The sequence below is a fragment of the Miscanthus floridulus genome, chromosome 6 (assembly GCF_019320115.1).
Source record: "Miscanthus floridulus cultivar M001 chromosome 6, ASM1932011v1, whole genome shotgun sequence".
Classification (NCBI taxonomy): Eukaryota; Viridiplantae; Streptophyta; class Magnoliopsida; order Poales; family Poaceae; genus Miscanthus; species Miscanthus floridulus.
The window spans coordinates 139,602,377-139,615,532 of record NC_089585.1 but is presented as its reverse complement, the minus strand read 5'-3'; the positions used below and the strand labels follow the sequence as shown (position 1 = coordinate 139,615,532).

Genomic DNA, 13,156 nt, shown 5'->3' with positions numbered 1-13,156 from the left:
TTATACACATCCTCGTGTTTTTGGATGTGCTTGCTACCCAAACCTGTCTTCCACAACTCCCCATAAACTATCGCCCCGTTCATCCTTGTGTGTCTTCCTTGGCTACTCCTCTAACCACAAGGGGTATAGATGTCTCAATCTTCATCCCAACAGGATCATTATTTCTTGCCAAGTCGTATTTAAGGAATCCTTGTTTCCCTTCTCCGAGATGTTTTCAACCTCGCTATTGGATCCCACCAGCTTGGAATTTTTGGACCATGCTGATGTTTCCACTATGCCCATTGGGCCTAGTGCTGTGGTTGCAGGTTCCTCCACTGCTGCTCTTGGCATGCCAGCTCCTGCTACGCCTGGTGCCAACGCGCCAGCGCCTCGTGCTCCTCACCTGTGCCAGCGCCTAGTGCCCACGGACTCATGCCTACCTCTCCTACTCCTGCACCCGTGTAGCGCATGCCTGCCATGGAGCTTAGCTCTAGCCCGGGCACTGCCACCACGCTAGGTGCTGGCTCCTCAGGCGCCCACACTACGTCCGGTTCTCCTGCCCCCGCGGACACCTTATCCCGGCCTCTCGGGTTGCTGCTAGCAGAACTGGCCACACCACCACCACACTGCCACAAGTTGTGGTTCCTATCACCAGTAACCACGCGATGCGGACTTGAGGCAAGTCCGGCTTCATTTAGTCGGTTGATCGCCTAAACCTTCATACGACGACTCTCTCTCCACCCCTGAAGACCTTCCACTCAGCATTGTCTGACCCGAACTGACGTGCCGCTATGCAGGCTGAGTTTGATGCGTTTCTGGCCAACGACACTTGGACACCGGTTCCCCATCCAACCGACGTGAACATCATCACCGTCAAATGGATCTATCGTGTCAAGTTTTTGTCTAATGGTTCTCTTGATCGCTACAAAGCCAGGTGGGTTCTTCGTGGTTCACCCAATGACAAGGGATTGATTATGAGGAGAGCCTAAGTCCGGCCATGAAGCCAGGTGCAGTCTGGGTGGTTCTTACACTGGCTCTATCTCGCTCTTGGCCAATTCATCAGTTGGATGTCAAGAATGCCTTTCTTCATGGGACTTTGACTGAGACAGTCTACTATGAGTAGCCATCAGGTTTTGTTGACTCCTCTCGGCCCAATTATGTGTGTCGATTGAACAAATCGTTGTATGGATTAAAGTAGGTCCCTCGCGCTTGGCACAGTCGCTTCGCTTCTCACATCACCTCTCTCTGCTTTGTTGAGGCAAAGGCAGACACATCCATGTTCATCTACCATCAAGGTGTGGACACGACCTTCTTGCTTCTCTATGTGGATGATATTGTTCTCACGGCCTCATCCTAGAGTTTTCTTAGGTAGATTATTGTAGCTCTTCTGCGGGAATTCTATCATGGTCCTAATTCACCAGGAAGGTTTAGAGGTAGAATTAGGGGATTAGAGGGGAGGAACGGTAGCCCTAGGGCTAGCCACCCCTAGAGAGGGAGGGAACGGCGGTAGCAACAAGCTATAGCCGCCTGGCGGGTGGTGGAACGGTAGGCGTTGGAACGGCGAGCGACATGGGGTGGTGGCAGCGGCGGCTACCCTTGCCTATTGCAAGGGAGGGTGGCATGGCTAGGGCAGGGCGGGTGCGTGTGCGAGCAGGAGAGGAGAGGGAGGTAGAGGGTTTTACCCCAAATTATGCTTGCTTAATTGAAAGGATACATCTCCCTTTATATTTATAGAGAGGACTCGACTCGACTTGACTTACAAGCAAACCTAGCTTGTGGACTCTTCCTAAATCTAAATCCAAATGGGTCATGCAATGCGCTACAGTGCATGTTGCAGTACCTACGCTACAGTACCCTTCACGCTGGGCCTCACACCTTCTAGCCCATCACGCTGTCTTCACATGCATGATCCGAGAGAGCCACACCTCGCCGCCATGAAGCGCATCTTGCGCTATGTGCAGGGTACCACGGATCTTGGTCTTATCTGCTTCCCACCTCGCCTATTGATCTCACTGTATATTCTATTGCAAATTGGGCTGGTTGCCTGACACCCGTCGTTCCACCTCTATGTACGGCATCTTCCTGGAGGACAATCTCATTTCCTAGTCTTCCAAGCATCAAGCAATAGTTTTTAGATCCAGTGCGGAGGCTGAGTATCGAGCAATTGCCAATGGAGTTACCGAGGCATGTTGGTGGCATGTGCCAACTACTACAAGAGCTCCATTGCCCTCTTCAGCGGGCTACTATTGTGTACTGCAATAATGCCAGTGCCGTTTACTTGTCCACCAACCCCGTTCAGCACCAATGAACCAAGCACGTTGAGATTGATTTGCATTTCGTCCATGACCGCGTCGCCCTTAGAGAAGTCTGTGTTCTACATGTTCCAACAACATCCCAGTATGCCGATATCTTCACCAAAGGCTTGCCGACATTTGTTTTTATGGAGTTTAGATCCAGACTCAATGTTCGCGGTGCTCCCAGTTTAGACTATGGGGGAGTGTTAGAATGTAAACATGCTACGACACTTCTGGCTCATGGGCATGCCGTTCTGACTCCCCAAGACGCCTATATGTACACACCACCGGTCTCTGATTAATGCATTGCTCATCTCCCCAATTCTACTACACTTTCAAGAACAAACTAACCAAGTCCATCAAGACCTTCACACATCATTCGATACAACCAATAAGATACAAAACTAAAGTGGAGCAGCGTCGACGCCATGGTTTGTAGCAATCAGATGAATGCATCCTATGTGCCCAGAGTTCGGAGTCTATGGATCGCCTTCTACTTGGATGTCTCTTCAGTAGAGAAATCTAGTCCATGATTCTGAGAAGGCTTCACCTCAGTCATCAACGTTCACCAAGAAAGCTTCTTCTCCTGGTGGTTGCAGGCTAGCGGGGTTTGATTCATTGGCGTTCCTCGTCGGTTGGTCAATTTGCAAGGAAAGAATCATGAGAACTTTTGGTGGACCAAGTACTCAGCCAATGCAACTACTCGACGAGATCGTGGTCTGTGACGGGATATGCATGCCTTCGGACGTTGTTGGTGCTCCTCTAGTGGGAAGGATAGTCTGCTGTCGCTTAAGCTTTTATGTAATAGCACTGTATGTGTTGCCGGTTGAGCTACAGTCTAGTAATCTTGCGTTTGCCATTCTATTTGCTCTTTTTTGTGACTTTGTATTTGGCCTTTTCTACCTTCTCTTAATGAAATATGTGCCACGACACGGTCACAAAAAAAATGCTCATGATCACACTAAGATAGATGTCCGTAATTGCAACAAGTAACCCTATGCTAAGCACACCCACAAATCAATCCTAGTTACCACACAAAGGAACTTGCGATCAATGAGAAGTAAAGCAAGCAATGAGCAAGGACAAGAGACAACCAAATTTTTCGGTGGTATTCAATTGTTGCCACAATCCCCTAGTCCACATCGCTGCACCAAAGAGTCTCCAAGACTCGATTAAGCCCCGCTTCACGTGAATTTATGGTGTATTTACATAGTAACACATGATTTTTCTTTTTACAAATTATACAATAGATACACAAACACTCATACATACACATACACTCGATGTGACAACATGTCACAAACTACAAATTAGTTGTACATAAATTAATTCCCTATAAGGTGAAGTCCACAATTTTCCTCCATCATTGAGAAGCAGAATATTCACCATATGGGTGGTATGATTTCTACAACCAGCAATACCGATAAAACTAGCTGATCTTGACATTCGGCAGTTTGCAACTAGTACCGTACATGAGCCAAAAGTGGCTCATGCTGTGCTCGCAAAGGTGAATCTAGTCCCTTGCAATGAATCCTCAACGACCTTGTCTAGCCTCTGCGCCATCTCTAGCGTCATGTGATTGCTCCAGTCCCTAGAAATTCCATTCCTGAAGTAGCTTTCATTCTTGATTCCCAACCTTGACCTTCTGTTTCTGTTCACCTCCATGTCCTTCAACTTGCCCAGGCTACACAGCTCCACGATGGCACTCACCACCCCTCCCTCCTCCTCTTTCTTAGAAAATTCATAGCCCATGAACTTTGCTAGCTTCTTGACGTGACTCTCTGGCTCAAGTAGCATCTCCTCATATCTAAGGAACAGTACCCTGTCAGGCCTCCTCACACTCCTCCCAGTACTAGAGGACATGCTGCCATTGAGGGCCACCTGGACAATGGCCTTCACAGAACAACTCCAAAGCCTCCTGGATCGTGAAGTCAAGTCCAGGCGCCAACTTCCTCGTGAACAACCAGTAGGAGACTAGAGCATCCTTGGGTTCCCGGCAGATGTACATGATCTGACACCCTGAGTGCTCCTTGGTGATGCAGTTAGGCAGCAAGGACTAGGGAAGGTGTGTGGCCAGCACACGCGGGGAAGGGAGCGCTTCAACTCATCCCTTGTGTTGAATTCAATTTCGAGGAACCTGATGATGTCTTGGGGGCTGCAATGCCATAGTGGATGATCGCCATCAAATGGCAGATGTGTGGACCGCTTGAGCGTTGCAAAGATGAAGGCCTTGAGCCAAGTGGTGCCAGACTTGGGGAAGCTTTCAAGGAATACGTCAGTGGGCCTTGTCTCGAAGCCTCGAAGCACGAATGGACGAGTGGAAAGCCTGTCTTCAATGTTACCTCAGCTAGCCAAAAGCTAGCATACTGGCGAACCAAGAGCGTTGGCCACCTGGTCTCGAGGGGCAATGAATGGATGATCCTGGCTATGTTAGTGTGAGGAGTCATCAACAGTGTTGCTCCTTCTTGTGATTGTTCTCTGAGTGCCTGGAAACCATCATCCTATTGGTGCACGATTGGATGATTGTTCACTTAAAGATGATGGTACACAAGTTATCATCTGATTACGAATCATTCAATGACATCACCAAATAAATTGATTGCATTGCAAAACAGTGGAGTAATACTACATCTCCAAGTCACATTAAGAGGAACCTGAGAAAAAAACTACAAAGTGCTCAGGCTTTAACGGTGTTTAGAAGTTGTGCACAATCCTAGTTTTGCTCAAGATTGGATTTTTGCTCCAAGTTAAGACAAGCCGACTCAAGCCAAGGTCAAGCATTGGGTTATTCTGAGCTAGATTTCTTAACCTGTCTGAACAGTTTGTCATAAGGCACAAATATCATTCACGCGAGCTACCAATATGAACTAGTTCCAAGTAAGATGTATATAGCTCGGCAGCATTTTTTGTTACTTGGCAGTGGGCACAACCAAAATCCTAATTGTTAACCTCCTGTAAATATTGCTTTAGCTATCTACTTAATGAAGCGGCAGAGAACCTGGCCATTCGGCTAAAAAAATCCTAATTGCCGTGCTCAACGTCAAATGAAGAACAGAATAAAGTGAATTGGCTCTAGTAACTTCTCACACCCTAACTGTCCATCTGAACCAGAATATAGGGACTAGTACAATTACTGCTTGCAAGCAGTTAAACAGCTAATGAGATACTATAACTGTGCCTGCTATTCCATTCACTGACTTGACTCCAATTTAGAATAATACGTTCAACCAGTAACCTCTATGTTTGTTCCTTTGTCACTACTTAATTTTATTCTATACTATTCCCCATACTTGAAACCTTCTATTGTTATTCGGGAAAAAAACTTCTATTCTTATATGTATCTTCCACTGAACAGAAAAGGATCAGCAGTACCCCATAATTGTGACTATTTGTTGGCCCAAATAGATCTCAGATTCAGATTTGGGAACTACCAAAGGATGGCTTGACCCTTGACCGCTTGGATTGAAATGAAATGCAATGGCTTATTTTTTTACAATGACACTCCCTTGCCCTTTATAGGCAAAGGGGACTCCCACTTGCTACAGCATATTCTAATCACTAAAGTGGATACTGAGCATATTCCTAACACTAGGCTTGGAAGCCAAGAAAAGTAAAAGTATAGGAAAAGTAAGATATAAGTGCTTTAGCACTAGGCTTATCTATCAATTCCCCCCCTAAGCCTTGTGCCGAGCACTGGAGGTGATCTGTTGTAGCCTAATCCTCTCCCTCATCTCCTGGAAATTGGACTTCCGCAGTGACATGGTGAGAATGTCAGCCAACTGATCAGTAGTGGCAATGTGGCTGGCCTTGATGCTCCTGTCCTCCAAGCAATCTCTAATGAAGTGGTACTTGATGCGGATGTGCTTGCTTCTCTCATGGAAGACAGGGTTCTTGGCTAGAGCTAGAGCAGACTTGTTGTCCACCTTCAGCTCAATCACATCCACCTTCCTGCCAAGGAGCTCTGTCAGCATCCTTGATAGCCATAGTGTTATAATAATAAATGTTATACTATGATGTACATGTAAAGTGATGTAAGAAATTGTTAAGAACGATGTAAGCTTTATTCTCTCATTTGTGATCCTGATGAAAAATGTGGATTTTTAGGTTCTCCCCTGGGGTGTTCCTGATGGGACCGTGTAATTTGGTGTTCTCCTTCGAGTGCTTAGTGTCTAATAGAAGACAAGCACTCCTGAGAGGCATTAGATTAGGCAGTTCTACCACACTATACCCCCAAGAAAGACAAGGCGGCCTTTGCTCCTCACAAGACTAGTTTTGTGAAGAACAATTGTTGATTTTACACTAGTTGCAAGCAAGTTGGTCATAAAGAGCATGAATGCAACAACAAGAACAAAAATGCTAATGTATCCTCCATTAAGCTTGATTCTTTCTATATGCTTACCAAGGGTGCAAATGGTGTGAAGGCTAAATTCATTGGTAAACCATGGATGGGCTCAAAGAAGAAAGCCATTTGGGTACCAAAGAGCTTAGTGACTAACCTTCAAGGACCTAAGCAAGTTTGGGTACCTAAAAAGAATTGATCATCTTTTGTAGGTTAATTACAAAGCCGGAGGAAGGCATTGGGTTCTTGATAGTGGGTGCACTCAATACATGACTGGTGATGCAAGAATGTTCAACTCAATCAACACCAATAGCAATGATGGTTATGATAGTATCACATTTGGTGATAATGGCAAAGGCAAGGTCAAGGGGCTTGGTAAGATTGTAATATCCAATGACATGAGCATTTCCAATGTGTTGCTAGTAGAGAGCTTAAACTTCAACTTGCTATCCATGGCTCAATTGTGTGATCTTGGATTCAAATGCATATTTGAGGTAGATGATGTAGAAATCATAAGTGTAGATGGCTCTAATTTGATCTTCAAAGGCTTTAGATATGAGAATCTATACTTGGTTGATTTTAATGCTAGTGAAGCTAAATTATCCACATGTTTGTTCACTAAGTCTAGCATGGGTTTAAAGCTGGATATCGAGCTGGCTCGGCTCGGTCTGGCTCGGTAGGATAACGAGCTGGCTCGGCTTGGCTCGTTATACCTAATGAGCTAAAAAACTTGCTCAGCTCAGCTCGGGAAAAAGCTCGAGCTAGCTTGTTTGGCTCGTGAGCTAGGGACAAAAAAATGTAAAATGAAGACTACCATACATTTCAATGAGTCATACATGATACACCACATATTTATCCATCATACATGCTAGCAGCTAGCATCATATGCATACGCATGTAATAGAATACAAATTAGGTCCATCATCCATGTCTCCATCACATATTCATCCATCAACTGTCATCCATGCAAATTGCAAAGTACGACATCAGCTAGATAGGAAGGGCGCATAAACATAAGTACATAACATAAGTTAACATAGCAGAATGACACATTGTTGAAGTTCCATCATTCTGTATTTCCATGCAAACACACAAAAGGCATGGTTAGTTAAGACTTCTCCATGGCAAAATGTCCCTTGTTCAGTCCTTCCCTCTTTCCTATAGGTCAATAACAGTACAACAAACAACACTGTGTTAACAAGATGATAAGCAACAAGAAAAAAAATGCACAAACTGAGCACATGTACCCCACTAGACACTAATTGCTTGACACCATGCATTTTGGGAATTCAGTAGACTCGACATCATCTTCATCATCTCCAACCTAAAAATAGAAAAAATATTAGCATGTCACAAGACAAACAAAGTTGAACAGAGAGAACAAGTTATATACTTATATATATGAATCCATACCACGAGAGGATGATTGCTGTCATCATAAGTGCCCCTTATCTAGCTAGATGCACACACTAATGCCTGAACTATGGCCGGCTTTAAAGAGCTTCTATAGTCATCAATAACTCGACCTGCATTACTGAAGGTGCACTCTGATGATACACTACTCACTGGAACAGCCAAGAACCTCTTTGCCAAGCTAGACACAACTAGAAATCTATGACAGTTCACATTCCAATATCTGAGTAAGTTGAAATGCTTGTTATCTATGGGCTCGTTTGGTTCATCTAGATAAATCAGCAGCTCAGATTTTGAACTTTCTGTAACACTAGATTGCAAAAATGACTGGAAATCACTTGCAATAGAAGTCATTGAGCTGGTTGTATCAAGTGAAGCTAAGGTTGATTGCTTGTTCGTGCCATTGTCACCCATCTTTTGCAGATTTAATATCTCATACTTGTTATAGAGCCTTTCCAACTCTTGGTTGATGTCATTAATCTCAATTTCACACCTAACTGGGTCAAAAATCTGTGCAAAACACCATTTAATGTACCTCAGCTTGAACCTAGGGTCAAGAATTGTAGCAATAACCATAACATTGTTCTTCTCCTCCCAATATTTATCAAATTTCTCCAACATAGCAGCAGCCATACTCATCAAATATGTATCTCTAGATTGCTGCACTCCTATCAATGCTCTCTTAACTTTCACTATGTAAGGATAGAAACAATTGGCGGTTGGATAGAGTGACCCAGAAAATGCAGTAGTGGCCTCTACCATTGTTCCTAATATTGGCCTAATTTTTTCAAACAATACCCAATCTGAATCCGAAGGTTTCCAAACATAGCTGGTGTCTATGTCTTCGTAATAACCAAATGCATCCTTATAGTCAATGCACATATCTAGCATTTTATAAGTTGAATTCCATCTTGTTTTAACATCCAAAGCTAAACATCTTCCTACTTTGACAGAATAATTGTTGCATACTTCCACAAACTTATACATGCGAGATGGAGACCTCTTAAAGTATTTCACTGTGTTCCACAAGCAAGTTATCAAATTATCTATTGGTTGGAGGCCATCATTAACAACCAAATTGACTATGTGAGCAGCACAACGAATATGAAAGTAATTAGGATCAAATACTGAATTCTTTCTAGCAAGAAGCTTTGCCTTCAAATTTGTAACAACCGTATCATTGTTTGTAGCATTATCAAGAGTTATTGTTGTGACCTTGTCTTCTATTTTCCATTCTACCATACACTCAAAAACAGCCTGAGCTATGACAATACCAGTGTGGGGAGGATCCACCTTGATAAAGTTCAAGACACGGCATTGCAAAACCCAATTCTCATCTATATAATGTGTCACCAAACACATGTACTGAAGGTTTTGATTAGACATCCATAAATCAGTGGTTAAACTTATTGATTCTGCCTCTTTTAGACTCCTCTTGAGTTAGTTTTTTTCAGATTCATAAACCCTCATGCATTCATTTTTTATAGACTTCCTACCAATAAATTCATAGTTACCATTCATCCATTTCATCAAGATATTAAACCATTTATGCTCTACCATCCTAAATGAATACTCATGAGCAATTATCATCTTGGCAATCAATTCTCTAGTGTGCTCATGATCATATTCAGTAGGATTAACAACAAGAGAATTGCCATAATCTGGACCAAAGTTTAGTGTACCTTGAGCTTTAGCCTTTGCCAACTTGTTCTGATATTGTGTGCAATTAGCCAGGTGCCGGTTCAGAGTTGTTGTAGCACCACCTGGATGGTACACATAACTCCTATAGCAGAACTTACACTTTGCCTTTGTCTCCATGACACCCCTCTCCTTCTTGGATGGGGCATTGACAACCTTAAAATGTTTCTAGCAATTAGCCCTTTTGCCTCTTGCTATCTTGCACTTGGGAGACAATGTAACACCAGCTTTTTTCCCTCATGTCTTTGCCTTCTTAGCCTTTGATGTGCCATCATCAACCTCATCACCCCTCTGGCTTCCACTTCCACCATAAACTGTAGGTAGGCTTTTAGACATATCATCCCTATGGTCAAAGCTGTTATCATCATCCTCCTCATCTTCTAAAACTTTCTCCAATGGATGCACAAAGAAACATACATGTATTAATGTATAGCTAAATCATTGCTATTGTATTAAAAATAAAGTATGACATTCTTCATTTTTGGGGATAAATTCATTATCTGGATAGCAATAATTAAATAATCTGGATAGCAATGATTCCTATAACTATGGACCAATCAATGAATCAAGCAAATTCAACTTTCAAGTCTGTACTGTACGAGCTAGTATTTGGAAATTAGATAACATACCACCACATCCATGGATAGAGTGGGATTCGATGAAGACTGAGTGCTAGTTTGTTGTCCACAAAGCTTACTCCTTGACTCCAAACTTGGAGGACGCGGCGATGCACTATTCTCACCCTCCATGGCCGCGGCTGACATGGCACAAAGCACTGCTTATGTTTTGTTGTTCATTCTAGGAATTGCAACATCTTCTGTTTTTATATGGCTGTTTGGTTGTGTGCAAGGCTTATTTTCTACTCAGACATTCAGCAATCAATCTACTCAAATCCTTTTCTTATAACAGAACAAAAATCAATCAGCTGTTCAGAATTGATGTTACAACAAATGCTTTCCACTCAGCCAAACAGAGAAACGCACCCTATATACCCATTCGCCAGAGTCGGGATTCCAAAACTGAAAATAGATCAGAAATCCCAGCAGTCCAAAACTGAAAATAGATTAGGAATCCCAGCAACCCATTCGGCACAGCCGGGATTCCAAAACTGAAAATAGATCAGAAATCCCAGCAAAGGAGCAAAACTTCATCTGCGGCAACGCCTCCATTGTTCAAAAAAGATTGTTCAATTTGCTAAGCCACGTGGCTTGTTCCTCTTAGCCAGAAGAACATCCTTCCATGCCTCGTACAACACCCAGGTGATGCCAAAATCTGGCATGACCTTCAGGCAGCTTGCCCCCCACCCATGGTAAAGCCCTAGGAAGCCATCCCCCCAGATCACCTCTGACAAAGCAGTAATCGGCAGAGGAAGATCTAGAGGAAAAAGGAGAGAGGAGTGACCGAGTGAGGACCAGAACCAGACCTGCTCATAGACTGAGAGCCGTTGGTCGCAGCCGCCTGAATTGCGGTCGTGGCGTCGGGCGTCTCGCTTGCCCCATCGTCACCGCGGTCACGTGCTGGCCCTGCTGCAGTCGTGAGCTTGCGGCGGCTAGGCGGCTGTGCGTGAGCCCTTGAGGAGGCTTAGGGTTTTGTTCTGTTCGCATGGGCCATGGGCTAGGGGCTTGTGGGCTGTGGACTGCGGAAATGTGGCCTGCAGCCTTTCCTGGAAACATAGCTCGTTGAGCTCGCGAGTAGCTTGCGAGCTAGCTTGGCTCGGCTCATTATACTAACAAGCTAAAACCTAGGCTCAGCTTGGCTCGTTATCCTAACGAGCTGAGTCAAGCCAAGCCGAGCTAGCCGTGAGTCGAGTGAGCTAACGAGCTTCGAGTTTTCCGTCCAGCTTTACATGGGTTGGTTATGGCATAGAAGGCTTGGTCATATTGGAATGAAACAATTGAATAGATTGGTTAAGCATGACTTGGTTAGAGGCTTGAAAGATGTTGTGTTTGAGAACGATAAGCTTTGTAGCTCTTGTCAAGCCGTCAAACAAGTTGAAAACATCCATCCTAAGAAAAGTATGATGATCACTAGTAAAGCATTTGAGTTATTACATATGGATTTGTTTGGGCCAACACAATACACTAGCATTGGTGGTAACAAATATGGTTTTGTGATAGTGGATGATTATACTAGATACACATGGATATTCTTTCTACTGGACAAAAGTGATGTGTTTGCAACATTCAAATCATTTGTGAAGGGAATTCACAATGAGTTTGAAACAACCATCAAGAGAGTTAGAAGTAACAATAGTAGTGAGTTCAAGAACACTAGAATTGATGAGTTGTGTGATGAATTTGGAATTAGACATCAATTCTCGGCCAAGTATACTCCACAATAAAATGGCCTTGTTGAGAGAAAGAATAGAACACTTATTGATATGGTAAGGTCTATGTTTAGTGAGTACAATATGAGTCAATCCTTTTGGGATAAAGCTATCAACATGGCTTGCTGTTGTAGCAACCGCCTCTATTGTCACCCATTGAAAGAGAAGACACCATATGAGCTCTTGAATGGTAGAAAGCTCAACATTGCATATTTTTGGGTCTTTGGTTGCAAATGTTACATCTTGAAGAAAGGCACTAGATTGGGCAAGTTTGACAAGAAATATGATAAAGGATTCCTACTTTGATACTCAACAACTAGCAAAGCATATAGAGTTTGGAATTTGGATAGTGGTACTCTTGAGGAAGTTCATGATGTTGAATTTGATGAAACCAAGGGTTCACAAGTAGAAAATGAGAACTTGGAAGATGTTAGAGGCATTCAACTTTCAAATGCCATGAAGAACATGGATATTGGTAAATTGAGGCCTAGGCAAGTGAATGATGATGAAGATGATCAAGTGCAAGTGCTCTCTAACTCAAATGCACAAGATGATACAAATCAAGCTAGTATAAGTGGCTCTCATGATAATGAACAAGATCAAGTGGCTAGTACATCATCTCAACCCAATGATCAAGCAAGTTCAAGCAATCAAGTTCCAATCCTCCAACCAACCAATATTGCAAGGGATCATCCATTGGACACTATCATTGGTGATATTTCAAGAGGTGTGCAAACTAGATCAAGATTAGCTTCATTTTGTTAGCATTTCTTATTTGTGTCATTCATTGAACCAAAGAAGATAGATGAAGTATTGAAGGATGTTGATTGGGTGAATGCTATGCATGAAGAATTGAATAACTTCACAAGAAACCAAGTATGGAAATTAGTAGAGATACCAAAGGGACACAATGTAATTAGAACCAAATGGGTCTTTAGAAACAAGCAAGATCAAGATGGGATAGTAGTAAGGAACAAAGCAAGATTGGTAGCACAAGGATATACACAAGTTGAAGGTCTTGACTTTGGAGAAACATATGCCCTGGTTGCTAGATTGGAAGCAATTAGAATCTTGCTAGCTTATGCTTATGCCCACAACATCAAACTC

General features: G+C 43.2%; 2 pseudogenes; both read right to left on the bottom strand.

Annotated features, from left to right (window-relative positions):
- Positions 1 to 3,761: 3,761 nt before the first annotated feature.
- LOC136459891 (cytosolic sulfotransferase 10-like) lies at positions 3,762 to 4,773 on the bottom strand (annotated as a pseudogene).
- A 3,097-nt stretch (positions 4,774 to 7,870) lies between these two features.
- On the bottom strand, positions 7,871 to 9,843 carry LOC136459890 (zinc finger BED domain-containing protein RICESLEEPER 2-like; annotated as a pseudogene).
- Positions 9,844 to 13,156: the final 3,313 nt, after the last annotated feature.